This window comes from Diplotaxodon limnothrissa, linkage group LG3 (assembly GCF_057381915.1).
Source record: "Diplotaxodon limnothrissa isolate DT_005_m linkage group LG3, D_limnothrissa_male_GT1.1, whole genome shotgun sequence".
Lineage (NCBI taxonomy): Eukaryota > Metazoa > Chordata > Actinopteri > Cichliformes > Cichlidae > Diplotaxodon > Diplotaxodon limnothrissa.
In genome coordinates, this window is record NC_140598.1 from 28,721,147 (window position 1) to 28,737,883 (window position 16,737).

General features: G+C 40.0%; 1 long non-coding RNA gene across 2 annotated transcripts; it reads right to left on the minus strand.

Annotated features, from left to right (window-relative positions):
• Positions 1–4,255: 4,255 nt before the first annotated feature.
• Positions 4,256–16,737, minus strand: LOC146635236 (uncharacterized). Of its 2 annotated transcripts, none has more exons than XR_014905071.1 (6): positions 16,675–16,737; positions 12,475–12,589; positions 9,326–9,414; positions 5,869–5,981; positions 4,773–4,898; positions 4,256–4,664 (listed from the first exon to the last, which is right to left on the minus strand). It is a non-coding gene; the product is annotated as an uncharacterized LOC146635236 (long non-coding RNA). The 2 variants fall into 2 exon arrangements; XR_014905070.1 differs by having other exon boundaries at positions 16,669–16,733.

Genomic DNA, 16,737 nt, shown 5'->3' on the forward strand with positions numbered 1-16,737 from the left:
GAGCACGGCTAGAACACAGACATAATGGGCTGGGGAAACATGGAATAAAGCTTAAGGGAAAACAACGCACGGGAACTCAAAACTATAAGAACACAGATACACAGAGGGAGGCACAGGAGCAAAGACATGAGGAAATCTAACCACCAAAAGCTAAACATAACAACCTAGGGACTAGGACTAAACTCTAAACTAACAAGACGGACTCAAACAAAATGACAAAACACAAGAAACTGAAACCAGACTTATTTTACAGTACTAAAAAAATCGTTTTTTATTTGTATTTATTTGTTTAAAAAAGTAAGTGTACTTGTTGTGCAGCATGACCTCTGACTTCACAAATCTCCAGATGTTGCTGTGTCAGTCTGAGATGTAGAAACATCTGTGCGGGTGGAGCCAAATTTCACTTTTATTAGGATGCCTCATCAACGAGCTGCACTCAAACACAGGACTGAGACTGACAGTGATGACAGGACCAGAGCAGATGGACTTAAACAGAAAGCAACGCAGAAACTCTTCATTTCTGAAACTTTAATAGAAACACAGCACATAAGGAAACGCCACGTAGACAAAGCACCTGGCCACCTACACATTACACCTACAGGAGGCTTTACACTGATCTCTCTCTTTGCAGCTAAAACAGCTTCCACTATGTTTGAAATGTTGCTAAAGAATTTAATATTTTGTCTGTGTGAGTTTTTTGCCCATTCATCCAGAAGAGTATTTATGAGGTCACATACTTTCTGTCTTTATTCCAGTTCATCACAAGGTTTGATGGGACTGAGGGAGAGCACACATCAATGAAAGCAGAGCTGTGAGGAACACTAGAGTCTACTGCAGATGGTCAGACAGACAGAGATGAAGATGACTTCATGGTTTCTTAAAACAAAAAGGCATCATGTAAACAGTTTGTGACATCTACAGCAGCTGCATGATGCTATCATGACAATCAGGAGCAAAATCTCTGAGAAATGTTTTCAGAGTATATTTGAGTCTATGAAATGAAGAACTGGGGCACAAAGAGGGGGTCCACCTCAATACTGGTAAGGTGTTCCTAATAAAGTGGCCGCCTGTGCGCACTTCCATAGTTAAATCAAAAACTTGAACAAATATATGTGGTTATGTTTGTATATATCGTGGCATTCAGTGTCAGTGAAAACATGTGTGACTGGGCTCTTAATTTAAAGAGCTGAGCACTCCTGATACTGTGTGACGTCACAGCAGGATGGATGAGGTTCCTGCCTGGATGTAACACCACCTGTGCGAACAAACCTGTAAAAAGTATTTCACAAATACATGTTGTGAAGTTTATATCTGTTAGTGTGACTTTTCCTCTGTGTCAGATACAAAACAGCTTCTGCACAAAGTGCAGACATTGAGTCTATGTTACTGACATTTAAAGAGGCTGTTGTTGCACTTAGGTGCCAGTAGATGGCAGCACCACAGCACAGTTTAATCTTGGTACAGTCACACAGCAATAAGCTGCTGTTCACCTGAGACTCAATTATCCTGTTAAATCAGCTTCACATTTAAAAGCAGATTTCTGTCAAATGATCACGACCTTCCACTGAAGGAACTTTACTTTGAAGAGGCGTCTGTGATGTTTTACTGTCACTTATCTTAAGGAGATAATTTCTGCGGTATGCTTATAAAAAATCTAACATGTTGTACATAAACACAGCTTATTAGTTGAGTTTAATTTCACAAATCAATCAATAAATAATAATTACTCTGTATCCTGTTTTCTTCTACTGTTACTACACATTTGCTCTTTGTTCTTTACCAACTCACATTTTCTATCAGATGTTCTTGTGAAACCAACAGAATTACAAGGGAAGAAAAAGAAGCAGAGACACCAGATCGCTGCTGCGGTGATAGCAGCAGGTTCCACACCACCTGCTGGTTGTCCGCCTCAGTGAGGTGACTCTTGCTTCTTTTAAATCTCCAAAGAGCCACAAAACCAATTTATGAGTGTCACATACTCATAAATTAAACGTAATATTCTTCAGGATCACAGAAACGTCTCCATCCTTCATCTCCGGGTCCCTCAGCTTCACTCGGCCATAAAAAGATGGATGTTGGTAGTTTTCATAGGAGCGTTTGTTCCTGTAGAACGGGGGTGGCCAACTCCAGGCCTCGAGAGCCGGTGTCCTGCAGGTTTTAGATGGGTCCTTGATCCAGCAGTTGATTCAAATGGCTAAATGACCTCCTCAACATGTCTTGAAGTTTTCCAGAGGCCTGATAATGAACTAATCATTTGATTCAGGTGTGCTGACACAGGGTTAGATCTAAAACCTGCAGGGCACCGGCTCTCGAGGCCTGGAGTTGGCCACCCCTGCTGTAGAAGTAGACGTAGCCGTCTGTGTTCAGGTCAGCTCTGCTCCACTTCAGCACTGAGATTATTTCATCTGTGGAAATCTGACACTGGAGAGTGACGTCATCTCCAAACTTCACCTGAACATCCTGCTGAAGAGCTGAAGCAAAAACAAAGAAGTGATATTTTTGACATTTAACACACCTCAGTGACCTGAACTCACAGGAAAATTTAACATAAATCACGTAGTCTCAGGTGATAAAACACCAGAAACATTTTTAGACAATTGCTCCTACTCATGCTGCGCGACGTCATGCCAGCGCATACTGGGGATGGCACAGGCACTGGTCGGTTTTCTATCACTCTTTTGCTGGGAGTAAGGGCGCCCTCCGTTTGCGAGGTGCGCCTGCTGCTTGCCCAGCCCTATTCTCAAGCATCTGTTGGAAAGTCCCAAGAAATTAGTCTGGTCAAGCAAGAATTAGTCTTTCTAATTAACACTGAGCTGATAAGTTGCCAAAAAAAAATACTGCCTACTGGAATATAATGAACTAAAGTTAAAGACAACATCTTTCCTTATATATTTTGTATTGTGTGTGTAATTTAATTAAATAACATGTATAAATGGCCCATAATGTTTTAGAAATGTGCAAATAAAAACAGCAAAACTTTGTTTGTCTGAAATGAGTATTTATTTATTTTCTGTAGATGTACCACTATTGTTATCTGAAATTTGCTGACGTACCATGGGTGGCAGCCCCAATCAGAGTTTGGAGGAACAGACACATTTATTTAAGGTTTAGAGTTCACTCATTTATAGAAATCCTCAATCTACAATCACTGGACCAGATTCTACATATACCATGCACACACACACATTACAACACATGTGATAATAACATTTCAGCTTTTTACAAAATCCCAACATGCTCACCTATCAGACCTTCATTTTTTGGGGTCGTGCGTTCAGTGAAGTTAAAGACAACACTGCCTAAATCCAAATTCACACCACATCGCCTGCAGTGTGAACGTAGCATAAGATTCATGTGTGAAAGTGTTCCTGCTGCTTTAAGTCTTGGCTCACATCAACTTTATCTGCTTTGAAGAAAACTCAAGTGTGTCTGGGTTCACCACAACTCATGTTTTCCATCAGACATCTTAGTGAAACCCACAGAAGCACACGAGAAGATCAAGTGAGACCAAAGCCACCTTCGGCAGATATAACACCACATTTTGTGGTGGTTTAATAGCCCTCCACCACAGGGAGCTTTAACACAATCAGATGTGTCTGTGATGCATTTATTGTCAGTTTTCTTTTAAAGACAGTTTCATCAGTATGCAGAAACTCCAACACACTGTACATGAAGACCGTTTATTAATGGAGTTTCCCTCATATCACCAAATCTTGATATGCATCTATTAAAATAAGAGTTAGAATAGATTATAACAAAGTCAAAGTCTCTTTGCAAAGTTGTATCCTGTGTTTTTTCCCCTTCAAGCAAACTTGTTAAACATTTTATAAAACGGGGTTAAATTTTCACATCATGTTTTATAATGAACAATGATCCATCGTGTAGATACAGAAAAAGCTGAGTGCAGCTGTACCTGAAATTTATTTTGTCCATTAAATGAGTTGCAATCAAATCAGTTCTGCTGTCAACAGACAAACTTCACAGTAACTAAGATTCATGTGTGAAATCGTTCCTGCTGTCTGTGGCTCACATGAACTTTATCTGCTTTGAAGAAAACTGAAGTGTTTTGGGTTCATCACAACAACTCAGGTTGTCCATCAGACATATTTGTGAAACAAACAGAAGCACACAAGAAGATCAAGTGAGACCAAAGTTTATTGAAACTGCAGAGAAACCAGATCACTGCTGTGGAGACGACAGCACTTAGAAACAAAACACAAATAACAGTAAAATTACTGAACACATGGAAACACGACACAATCAATAACTTTAGTCAATCCAGCTTCATCAGAGCTTATTGGAAATTATCCAGTTTAATGTCTCATTGTACTCTGAAATGAAAGCACAGTACAAATAAGCAATTGGAGTTAAAAAAGAAATCAGAATCAATTTAAAGACAAATGTATTCTCAACTTCTCAAAGTAGCCACCTTTGGCAGATATAACAGCTGAACACAGCCGTGGCGTTCTTTCTACAATGTTTGACACTTGTAGGTTGCTTTGCTTTCACTCTTCGGTGCAGTTCATCCCAAACCAGCTTGATGGGGTTTAAGTCTGGAGACCGTGCTGACCACTCCATATTTTCAAGCTTACCAGAGGGTACTGCATGGCGCTGCAGAATGCTGTGTAACCATTCTTTCGCCTACTCGATGGCGTACACAGATCCTGCGTGATGAACCGAAGATTTCAGATTATAATTCATCAGACTACAAGACCTACATCTAAGTGTTATGATGGTCTGTCTCTCCTCCATTGTTAATTACTTTTTCTCACCATGTTCTGTAGCAACAAGGACAATGCTGTTCCCCTGATGCTCACGAGGCCATGGTACACCAGTGTTCCAGCACTGCTTTTATGCAGACAGAAGGGGCTGTGGGTAATCCAGAAACATTGGACCACCTGTAAGAATTTATTATAATTATTGAGGTTAATTGAAATGATTCATCTTAAAGTAAAAGTACAAGGAAGCAACCGAAATGGCAAAATAAACACGGAGAAAAACACAGACATACACACATTTTATTAGTCATTTAAGCTTTATTTATATTAAGATTAAGATTATATTTTATTTTCAGATACTAAAAATAAACATCAGTGTCAGTCTCCATTCTGTCAAGCTGACAAACAAAGCAGAATTAAAGTCAAGTCCTCAAACTTTCCTATCCTGAAGTCCTGATCCCAAACACACTTCCAGTGTGTATAGTACCAAATCATAACAACAATTGCATCAGTGGGCTTTATATGGCTATAATAAGGTAAAGACTACCATAATATCACCATGGTAACTTGTGCTGTGAACATAACCTATTCTGGAGCCAATTAGAAATCTGCAGGTATGAAATCACCACCTTGTGCTATCCTCGCCCACTTATCAACCAGTCAACATCCACTTCTAGCACCACGCAGTCAGGATTGTGGAGGACTGCATGGGGACACGTCTCACATAAGTGACCCGACCCAACCTTGGATGGAGACATTTGCTCACACAGAAAGATGTAAGGCAAAAGAAGTGAGTATTATTAGGGTGACAGCTGCACATTAGAGCTCTGAAACTTTAAACACTTTGTCCCACAGCCTGACAAAGGAGACGTGGAAATCTCTGCAGTTTGTCCCAAAAGGAAATTAAATCGATCGATTAAAAAGCTGTTTCTTGATCTTTCATCTGGATGACAACCTGCCCTACAGCACAAGTTACCATGGCGACTCACCACAATAAGAAGGGAACCACCTTCGTGGTACAGAAAACCCAGACCTGCATGTACACCCTTAGTCCTACAGAGCAAATCATGTCTTCTCCTCCATCATCAGTTATCAGGAGAGCAGACAGTCAAAGTCCAAGAATTCAAACAAACACAGAGATTCTACTTACAGAGCAGACACAGCACAGATGTTTCCTTCATCATCCTTCTCACTCATTTGAGCTTTTTTTCATTTCTGTCACTGACACCAAGTAAAGCCCGCCCTCTTCCTCTGAGCACCTTTCTGTTGGTACAAAAACAGTATATATATATATTTAACAGGTGTTTTATTTGAATTAAAACCTAGGAGAAGTGAAAAAGTTTATATTTTCCAACAGAAAGTTCTTACTTTCTGGGACAGTGACTCAAACTTACAAGTAGAGTACAGATCAACATAGTCAGTCATGTACGGCATGTGCAGAACAACTCAGTTTACTTGGTGAGTTGCATGTCTGCAGAACGCAAATATGTGAAGATTTACAATAAACCAAGCTGTGGATGATATCTTTGCTGAAGGAAAATACAGAAAACAGCATTGCAATGTGAATGAGCCAGTTTCTGACGAGGAGGATGATAGAGAGCATCAACACAGACACATCTGATGAGGAGGTCACAGGTGCTGAAGCTGCTTCTGCTGAAATATACAAATCCAAAAGTGCAGCACCTCCTGGCTCACATGGCATTAACCTGGGCTCACCAGGTTTGCTGTGACAAGAATATGTGTCTTTTTATGCCATTGACAAGAACGACATTATTGCTGTGACAAATCTTGAAAGAAAAGAAGTTGATGGCGACATTTGGAATGACACTGATAAAGAATACGTGGATTCCCATCTTCTTGTATCTGTAGTGTACAGATCCGAATAAAAGACCACTGATAGTCTCTGGGATTCGTTAATTGGATTAAAGCATTCTGCAGTTTACACTCAGGATTAAACAAAATACTACATAACAAATATCTATAAAATACCTGGAATATTCTCAAACATTTCCAACATCCCCACATTGAAAACAATAACCAACAATAATCCTATAAAGATAAATGAAATTCCCACACTTTCTACTCATACCTTACCTCCTCCTCTAAGAAACCAATAAACTGTTTGTAGGCCCCGGGGCATCATTTTCCCCGATATTTCACAATATCGGAACCAGGAAGCAGCAGGTGAGCAACACGATCATTTATAATTGCTAACATGAAAATTATACAACTTAGACGAGTTTGTAGAATTTTGATATAGATCTCTCTGTGCTTTTTTTATTGTAGACCAACACCGTAGTGATGAGGCGCAGATACCAAAGAAGACAAGTACGACTAGAACTTACACACACCGACCACCACGTACACACTCAGCTGAAAACCTGTGAATAAAGGTTTTCCTATAAACCTGTAAATAAAGGTTTCAACAGTCCTCCAATTACTGTCTGTTTACGTCACTGCCCAATAAGCCTGCAGAATATATTAAAGATGTAAAAAGAGTCCGCCCGTTCCAAGCTCTTAGCTCTGATCTTCAGAGGTGACAGCGTAGTCCATTTCCATGGAAAATGCTCCTTCTGGTAATACATGGCCAGCAATCCAGGCCAATCTGATATATAAATCATGGCAGCTTGTGATGCAAAAAACAGCTATTCCTCATATCTACAGATTTACACAGGTGAGCCTGTGATTGGCATCCTTGAGAAAAATCAGGGAAAACATCTAGTCCTGGAACATCTGGAAATGTCATCCCACATATTGAATGGAATAGTACGTTGTTCATGATAGGGAAACATAGTACTGGCAAGTGTGATTACTGTGGGGTGGAGGAAACTGTAGAACATGTCATGTTGCAGTGTCAGAGGTATCAGGTTGAGAGGAGACATTTGATTCAAAATCTTAGTAACCTAAAAATCAAACTGGATCTGGTTGAGTTGTTGCGGCAGGACTCGGGAAGTAAAAGTTATCAGGCCTTATTTCAGTTTTTAAGAGAGGGGAACCTGTTTGGCAGGATTTGAGAATTTTTTTTTTTTTTTTTGGGCGTCGTTCCACCATACTCCAGTTGGTGGCGGTAATGCACCTTTCACTTGTTTGCCAACCGCCAATATAACTGTAAGAAAGAAAGAAAGAAAGCAGGAGGCGGCAAAACAAGGAAGTGCCTGTGCTTCAGAAGTGCCGGTCAACAGCGGTATCGAGCCTGCTTTCTCTACACATTTATAACACTTATCTTCAGCTTCACAGAAGATACCAGTACGAGATGGGGGGTTCCGGAAAGCTGTACTTTTTCCTCGGTGTTCTCCATGTCTGCTACGCCTCGTCTGCAGGTGAGATTTCAGCCTTGAAGGCTAGCTTAGCCTAGCCGACACTACGCTCTTGAATCTATGAATCAGAAATTCAATTGGCTCTTGACGTTGGTTCTTTATTTTATAAAACGGGAGTCTGCGATCCGGGTCCGGAACCACCAGATGTCCCATAAGGACCCGGACCTACAGCCGTAACAAGAAACCAGAGTGTGGCAGCTTTTCTTGTTTTACAGTATTAGCAGTGGCTTGACAAACGCAAAGCAAATTATTCTGTGCAAAAAGGAAAACGGACAGTAATAATAGAGCACTTATGGTCTGAAATCCTGGGCCCCTCCCGAGAGTGACTGCAGTTAGTTCAAGTCCAGTCTTTGACTGTTTGCAGATTGTTGCCTCCTTTCAGGCGAGATGAGCCCTCTTGATCAATTTATTTGGTATAATTTTAGTATTTGGTGTCACTGTATCACTTTTACCCAGATACTAACATGTTTAGTAAAGCTGAGGACAATGAAACGTGTTACAGCAGTGAAAAATGTTTTGGAAATTTGAGGGTTTAGGTTTCTTTTGTAGATTTCATTTGTAAGAGTCTTCACAGTCCATCCAATATTAAGGATTACTTGTGTTGTAAAATAAAAATTGTAACCGCAGTTGAGCATTTGAGTCTGTGAACCACAAAGTTAGATTCATCAGAGAGAAGTCGCTCGCTCTTTGCACACCGCTGACATAAAGACAACTCGGCTCATTTCTGCTCCGTTTCAGTAAAATCTGAGTGTTTAGAGGCATAAATCCGTATTATGCCTCTAAACACTCAGTGTGAGGACTGAGTTGAGCCAAAGCAATAGCAGCTTTAAAATGCTTGTGCAAAGAACCATTACTCTATCTGGTAATGTTCCTCCCTCCTTTTAGGGATAAGGAGCAAGACAATTTTTGGAGGGGGGGCTAAGTTTATACAATTTGCAATGAGTTGTGCGCCACAGGCTTTCAAATTCATATTTATGTGACTAGTTTAAATATTCTCCTCCTGAAACTCTTACAAACGCCATAAAACCAGCTGAAACAATACAACAGTCAAACTGACGCTGAGTACATCCAGCAGCTTTTTAATCTCAGACAAGGCTGTGTGCTGCTGTAGCTGTTAGTGAATCTGGCCCCAAATCTTCCTTTAAGAATTCAAGTTAGAATCAAATGCCTGACATCACACTACAATCTGACGCCACAGCTTTTGGCCATCACAGGAAAAGGAAACACGAGTTCTGTCCATCGTCTGTGACTCTGAAATCTGAACCATGAGACAAACAAGAGCATCTCTACCTCTCAGCTCGGACTCTCTCTCTTCTCTCTGATGATGATGATTCGTCCATGACGGACGTCCTCAGTTCTTCCTGCAGATCCACCACCGTCTACACAACAAAGCACATACAGATGACGTCAGTGCAGCAGGCACAGTCCTACTGATACTGCTGCTGTTGTTTTAATTATAACACAAAAATCAGTCACATTATTCAATCTGGCCTAATCAAAGTTCAGCACGCTGTTCAGGTGTGAGTCCTCTTATTGGAGCACACCGGCTGATGTTTGAGTGAAAGGGAATTTTCCTTTCTTTAGTTTAATATTAGAAAATGTTTGTTACCTCAATAGTAGCATCACACACCATCTTATACTTACTGGTTATCTATTAGTCAGTAAAAATGTTTGCTGTATGTTAAGATTAAGACTAAGATTATAATTTCTTTTTTATACATTAAAAAAACTTCAATGTCAGTCGGCCTTCATCCTGTCAAGCTGACAAATAACCCAGAGTTGAGTCGATTTTTTCCTCTGAACTCAGTAGTCCTGCAGGCCTGAAGCAGGATTTGCTCTAACCTCAGAGTTAACTACAAAAGGTCATTCACTGCTTACCAGCATATATTCAAATCATTTGTCGTTTGATAACTTCAAACAGCTACAACAGCGGTTTCCTAAAGGCATTCTTTAAGGCTTTGTAAAGTAAGACCCTAAAATAGTATCATCAACACGGTAACTTGTGCTGTTAACTGTCCTAGAATCAGTTACGTTCTAGATTATAGATCAACAGGGATTGAAATCATCGCCTCCTGACCAATCAGTTCTCCAAAAGTTAGCGCCACTATTCCTGGAAGATCCCTTGGACCACTTTGTAGACCACTGTGTATGAACCTCTGACATCTCCGCGTTTTCTTCATAGTTCAATTTTACCTTTTTATTTTTTTTAATTCTCTTTTTGATGGCTGCAAACAAACGTCCTCCTGCCCCGAAACAATCTACCTTACAAAACTCATATACCGTATTTTTCAGACTTTAAGGTGCATTTGAAAACCTTTCATGTTCTCAAAAATCGACAGTGCACCTTATAATCCGGTGCGTCTTATGTATGAATTCTAGTTGTGCTTACTGATGTCGAATCAATTTTATGGTAAGCTAAGAAGCCACATTCAGCAGTATAACTGCCACACAATACAAAACAATAACTACACAACACACTAACTATAGCCTCCAAACACGCTAAACGTCACTAATGTCTCACATATGAAAACTCGCTCTCTCTCTCTTTCTTTTGCTCGCCCGCTTTCCGTCACGGGTGTCACTCCTAAAAACTTCCCCTCCTCTCTAAACAACCAAGTACCATGTGTTGCCATATCATTTTTTGATTGACTGACATGGTAAACTAACACCAATAGGGAAGGGGTGTTTTTTTTTTTTTTTCTTTCTTTTTCACTTGCAAGCCGAGAGTGTTTGCTAGCGCTGTCCATAGAAAATGCCATTTTTACCGTTCTTCCCGAAGTAAACACCACTGTTTTCTTCAGAAAAAAACATTGTGTGTATTTTTTATCATAACTCCGGTTTTACGTGGCCCATCGACACAGTTAAAAAAACTGGTATATAGTTTGAAGTCCGCACTTTCGACCCAAGTTGAAATGGAGACTCTGAGCTGCTGCATCTTGTAGCCGTGTAGTCTTAAATTGGTCATGTGATTTTGACCCGTTGACCCCAAAGGTTTAACCTGTCCTACCACACAAGTTACCATGGCGATTTAAGGAGAGAACCACTGTCATAGTTAAAGATGGGTGACCAGCATCTAAACTAGGGCTGCAAGATATTAGGAAAACCTGCGATAACTGTGATCAATATTGTGATAACGATATGACTTGCGATAAAATAAATAAAAAAAACAAAACAAAAAAAACTCCCAGAATACATAATTTCAGTTTTACTGCAACAGTTTTATTTAAAGAAAGCTGCTGTATTAGCAGTGTAACAACAAAGTGCACTTTAACATTGAAACACTGTTCCCAAAATCTTTTTTCCTGAGGCTTGAATTCTGAAAGACATCCTTCCCGGTCTCTATAATTAGTTTTAGATAAACATAACTTAAATTATATTGTGAGAGTCTGGAAAATACACAGTCTCTAGACACCATGTGTTCAGTTCAAAGTCTTCGGTGAGGAAGTGCACTGTGAAGCTCATATATGGTTCCGTTGTACGACTTGACCATAGGTCTGTAGTGCCTGCGTAGTTTTCAGCTTGGCTCAGTTCAAACATGACAGTCTTGCGGCATGTTTCGTACATTTGTGGAATGGCGACATGGGAAAAGTAGTTTGGTGAGGGGATGCGGTATCTCCGGTCCACTTTATGTATCAGACTGGTGAAGCCCTCTCTACTAACTGTATTTATAGGCATCATGTCTTAAGCCAGAAAATGTGTAATGGCCTCTGTTATTGCTTTGTACCACTTTGACGTTTTCTCATAGAGTTCCACTTGAAAAACTCTGATACAGAGACGGCTGTCGGACTGCTGTGCTCTTTGTCTTAACATTAGCAACCTTTGTTTGGCTAGCCCTGTCTTTCTGGAACTTTTCAAACTGTTCTCTGTGGTTTTATTTGAAGATGATGGTGGAGATTAGTCGTGTTTCCTCTGGTGGTTGCCACGAGTGTTCGGCAAGTTTTGCAGAGTACCTGTGTTTGGAGAACGTCATCTTTATCAAATCCAATGTACCTCCAAATAAGCGAGGTACAATTTTTTTTTTTTACCCACGAGTTCATAGTCAGTAGCGTTCTCGTCATGTATCTCGCTCTCAGCCATTACAACTCTGACTCTTTGCTGCTGCGTTGTTCGCTCCCCACCTACGTAGGAGGCGGGCCTCTAATCCATTTGATTGATTAACGCTGTGAAGGGCTCCATTCGACTGGTCAAATCTGTAAAGGAGTTTCTTTGATTGGTAAATTCTTTAAAGCACGTGTGTAAACATTTTAAAGTACCCAATTATCGCAGTTTTCGCCATCTTTTGCAATGGGCCCATCGCCCATATGACAATAAATTTATTGTGCAGGCCTAATCTACACTTTCTGTCCTAAGAAAATCATGTCTTCTCCTCCATCATCAGTTATCGGGAGAGCAGACAGTCAAAGTACAAGAATTCAAACAAACTCAGAGATTCTACTTACAGAGCAGACACAGCACAGATGTTTCCTTCATCGTCCTTCTCACTCATTTCAGCTTTTTTCCCCCCCAATCTCACACCATGTAAAGCCCGTCCTCTTCCTCTGAGCACAAGCCGTTCTGTTGGTACAAAAACAGTGTTGGTAAGGTAAACTATATCAAATATATATCACACAGCAATACTTTTTAATTTCCTTAAAACACTGAATTAAACACTTAATGACAAAAAAGGTTCTTATTTTTAAAAAGAATGTTATTGGTTTGACAACAGTGACTATGGCTTATTAAAAACAAAATCATCTGATACATCTAGTAATCTTCCCCAGTAAACATTGTCGTTATTTAACAATCAGGTGGCATTTTTTGTTAACATCTACTAGTGGCTGAAAAAAGTGGAAAGAAGCAGTGACACGGACATGTTAGTCTTCGCCAGCGTCAGTTTGTCGTACCTCTTAAACATTACCTGGTCGCTTTTATTAGAATTTGAAACGAGAGGAAAGTTTCTGCTCAATTTTTGTTTCATACTCTCATATTATCCATTCTAATAAAACAAAATACTTTCTTCAGTGTGAATTAATAGGTTACAAACCTGGATTCTGGCTTTGGAAAGCTGTAATTTGGGCAGGGTCTTCTAATTATAGACCATAATGTTTTTAATACTATCGTTTCTATTTATTACAAGCAGGTACAAGCACCTGCCGATATATCAAGAAAACAACACCTGATCTTTCATTGCTGTTTTTCCTCTGGGTTATCAAGACCTGTTTACTTAAACATCGAGATTCAAACTATAGTTAAATCAATTTTCTTATTGTAATGGAAAGATAACACTGCAAGTCACATACATAAATTTAGATTTTAACTTTAGACATAAAGTTAAAAGACAAGACCAAGTTCTATTTATTTATTTAGATTTTAACTTTATGTCTAAAGTTAAAATCTAAATAAATAAATTAACAGAACTTGGTCTTGTCTTTTGTCTCCCAAACCCCATGTAGGACATCTGAAACAAACATGTGATCAGTAAAAAACAAAACCGCCCACAGCGCATAAGAAGGTGTGCCCCAACGAAACGCCCGGCTAATGATCGAGTTGAGTTGTTGCACTCTCAGATTGTTTGTTGGTCTAATCGCACCATCCTTGGATATTTATTACACTGATCTTTAGATCCTCTGAATCCCACCACACAATGGGGGATATCTCTCTCTTATTCGGCCTGATTGTCGGTGTCTTACTTCCCTTGTTTACAGGTGAGATCCGTTAAAGCAGCTTTTGCGAGCTTATCCGTCAACTGCATCTGAGATTGTGTCTGTTACAGTTTTCATGGTCTGACTTTTGATTAAACCGCCTTTACTGTAACCCAGCAACGATGGGGGGCACAATCCAGTGTACTCTTCGCTGGCAGCTCATACTGGTGTGTTAGCATTAGCATCAAGTTTCTGGCAACATGGCCGAGCCGGTAACCGATAACCCGGCAGCAGCTAGCTCAGGCTACAGCTAACTCGCACTGAACAAAGCGGAGACCAACACGGACATAAACACGAAGCAATCGCGATCCGTATAGATGGTAGCTACAGCTAATTAGCGGTTAACCGTCTAGAGACTGGGCTCAATACATTCACGAGCCGTAATCGGGGATCAAGACTAGTATTAATACCGACAGTCTTGCTCCGGCTAACTGAAGCCAGCGAGTTAGCACGGGCTAGAGCTAACTGGCGCTACATGGATGTAGCTGCTGTCAGGGCCATCACTGTTTGGTCTTACTAGTCATCCTCTGCTACATTTGTCGTAGTCCAAGATCGATTCGAGTATTAATACCACCCTCTGTAATCGGAGACGTACGCTGGTATTTAAACCAAGTAAAAACGGCCCCCACAGAAGCAATTGGTTAGCTAAGGCGCCAATTAGCTGTAGCCGGTGCTAAACCGCTGGCTAAATTCGCCGTAATCTTAGACCGACACTTTAAACACATTAAAACGCAATGATGAACCCGACAGCAGCTAGATCCAGGTAGCTACAAGTAACTAGCACTTAACCGTCTCACTACCTTGACTCACAGGATCGGAGATGATCCCTACAGCTACTGTTAGTATCCATTTAGACATTGGCCACAATGGAGTCTTCCAGAAAGTTAAACAAGAAAGAAACCCGAGGAAATTAACAAGTCGTTTAATGTAATTTATGGCAAACTGGCATATTTGTGAGGGCTTTAAAACGAGATCACGTAAAATAAATAATGAAATAATCTTTTTTTCTTTCACTTAAGCTTGAAATTGCAGGATTTGCATCAAAAAGGAACAAATTAAAACAGTAGAAGTGACAAATGTAAAGGATCTAGATAAATATAATGAAGCTGTTGTTGCCATTTGATAAACCCCTTTAACAGTGTTTTCACTGATGGTTGGGAGTGGCACACTTATTGACTAGTATCAATATATGATCATGGAGTCAAAGTTCATTTCCCCTCAAAATGAGACTCCCAAGCACAAACAGAATCACTCAAATCTGTCATACATGTTGCCTCCTATCAGGCGAGATCAGTATTACCACAGAATATGAAAATGACAACATCATCAACAAAGTGGTGGTAGATCATGTAAATGTTAATTGTAACTGCATTTTCCATTTTGTGCCATAAGCTGCTGATACAGTTTGAGGTTTTTTTTAAGTTTGTTAAACTCACAACTGAACATCACACTGCTGGAATAAAAAAAAAAAAATTCTATTAACTGATCCAGTGTAAGCTCAGGTTTCACGCATGTGTTTCTCTCTGAAAACAACACGGTAGTTCAGATCAGTGAATAAAGCAAAACCAATATGCTTTGGATGTCAGGAAATAGTCTAACACACTAAAAACTGCTTTTACTCAGATATTTGATTTTATTCGTTATAGATTAGGCAGGAAGAAGTCACTGTTTGTGCAAAGCTTACATAAATGAATTCAGCAGAGCTTTCAGTTGTGCTTTACATCGCCAAAGTTACTGAGGGAGATGAACTGTGGTTTGTGTCGACTCAGTGTGAGGACTCTGCAGCGGCAGCTTTGAGTCATATAAGTAAATTACAGGTTAGACACTTGATCCTGTTAGCTTGAAAAAAAGCTGAATGCTGGTGTAGATGTTACTCAACCCAACGTTTTTTAAAAATTCAAATCTTATTTTTCACACGTTATTCTCGTTGTTTGCTGTCGCAGTTTAAACACAGTGGTCGTTTAGAGTCTCCGAGCAACGCTTTTCCTTAGCAATCCTCCCAAACACTACCTTGACTACAAAAATTACGTTTTTATTTAAAAAACGAAACAACATCAGAAGAAACAGCCGTTAAGAAAGGGGACGCGCCCTTCCCGTGTCGCTAACACGGCCTGCTAGCTGTGGGGTAGGGTTAGCTCAGTAACATGAGGGTTTATGCTTAAAACAGCCATTATAACTAAAGTAACACACAACAGGCTGGCACAGGAAGACTAAAACATGACTTTTAACGTGTTTCAGCTCCGTGATCAAAATTACACCCACAAAAAACCCTGTTTGTACTGTGAATAAGCTTTAACACGCCAGTAAACTGTTCTGAAACACGGAAAATACAGTTGGAAAAAGACTAATATTCTTTTAGAATCTCCACAAAGATTACAAATATGTAACTAGAGCACTAAAGAAGGAACACTTTTAATCTAAGGTCACACCTTATTTAAAATACTTTAGGTATTAAAGCTCTACAAGTCGATTAAATGTTACTGAGGATCAGGACAAAGGTAGCTGATCGTAAACGACACGGAGCTGCTGCCGCGAGCACTCGCCATCTTGTTCTCTCAGCGAGGATTCAAATCCAAAACCAGGCCTGAAACACAAGCTCCTTTTTACTGTGTGTATCTGTACAATAACTATATAAATATATATTATTTGTCTTTGAATCTATAAAAACGTGTTTTGGCTTTAAAATCGTGAGCATTTTCTGTGTGACTCGGAGGTCATCAAATATTTGTAAGCTGAGTAAGCGCAGACTGTATGTGCGTTTGTTCGGACTACATGAAAGACGAATCCCTGTGTCTGTCTCGGGTTTAGCTGCTTAGTACTGTATCATTTGTTCTCTAAATTGTGTTTTCAGCACAGATCGGTCCGCGAATGCTACTGCAACAAAACATCGTTATAATAACACAGAGCTTCTAATACATGTATGTCATATGTTTATAAAAGAATAAAGCTTACACTTACAGCAGGCACACGGTAGTCTGTCCATCTGAGCCTGCGTTGTGTCGGGCGCGAACAGGATGTAGT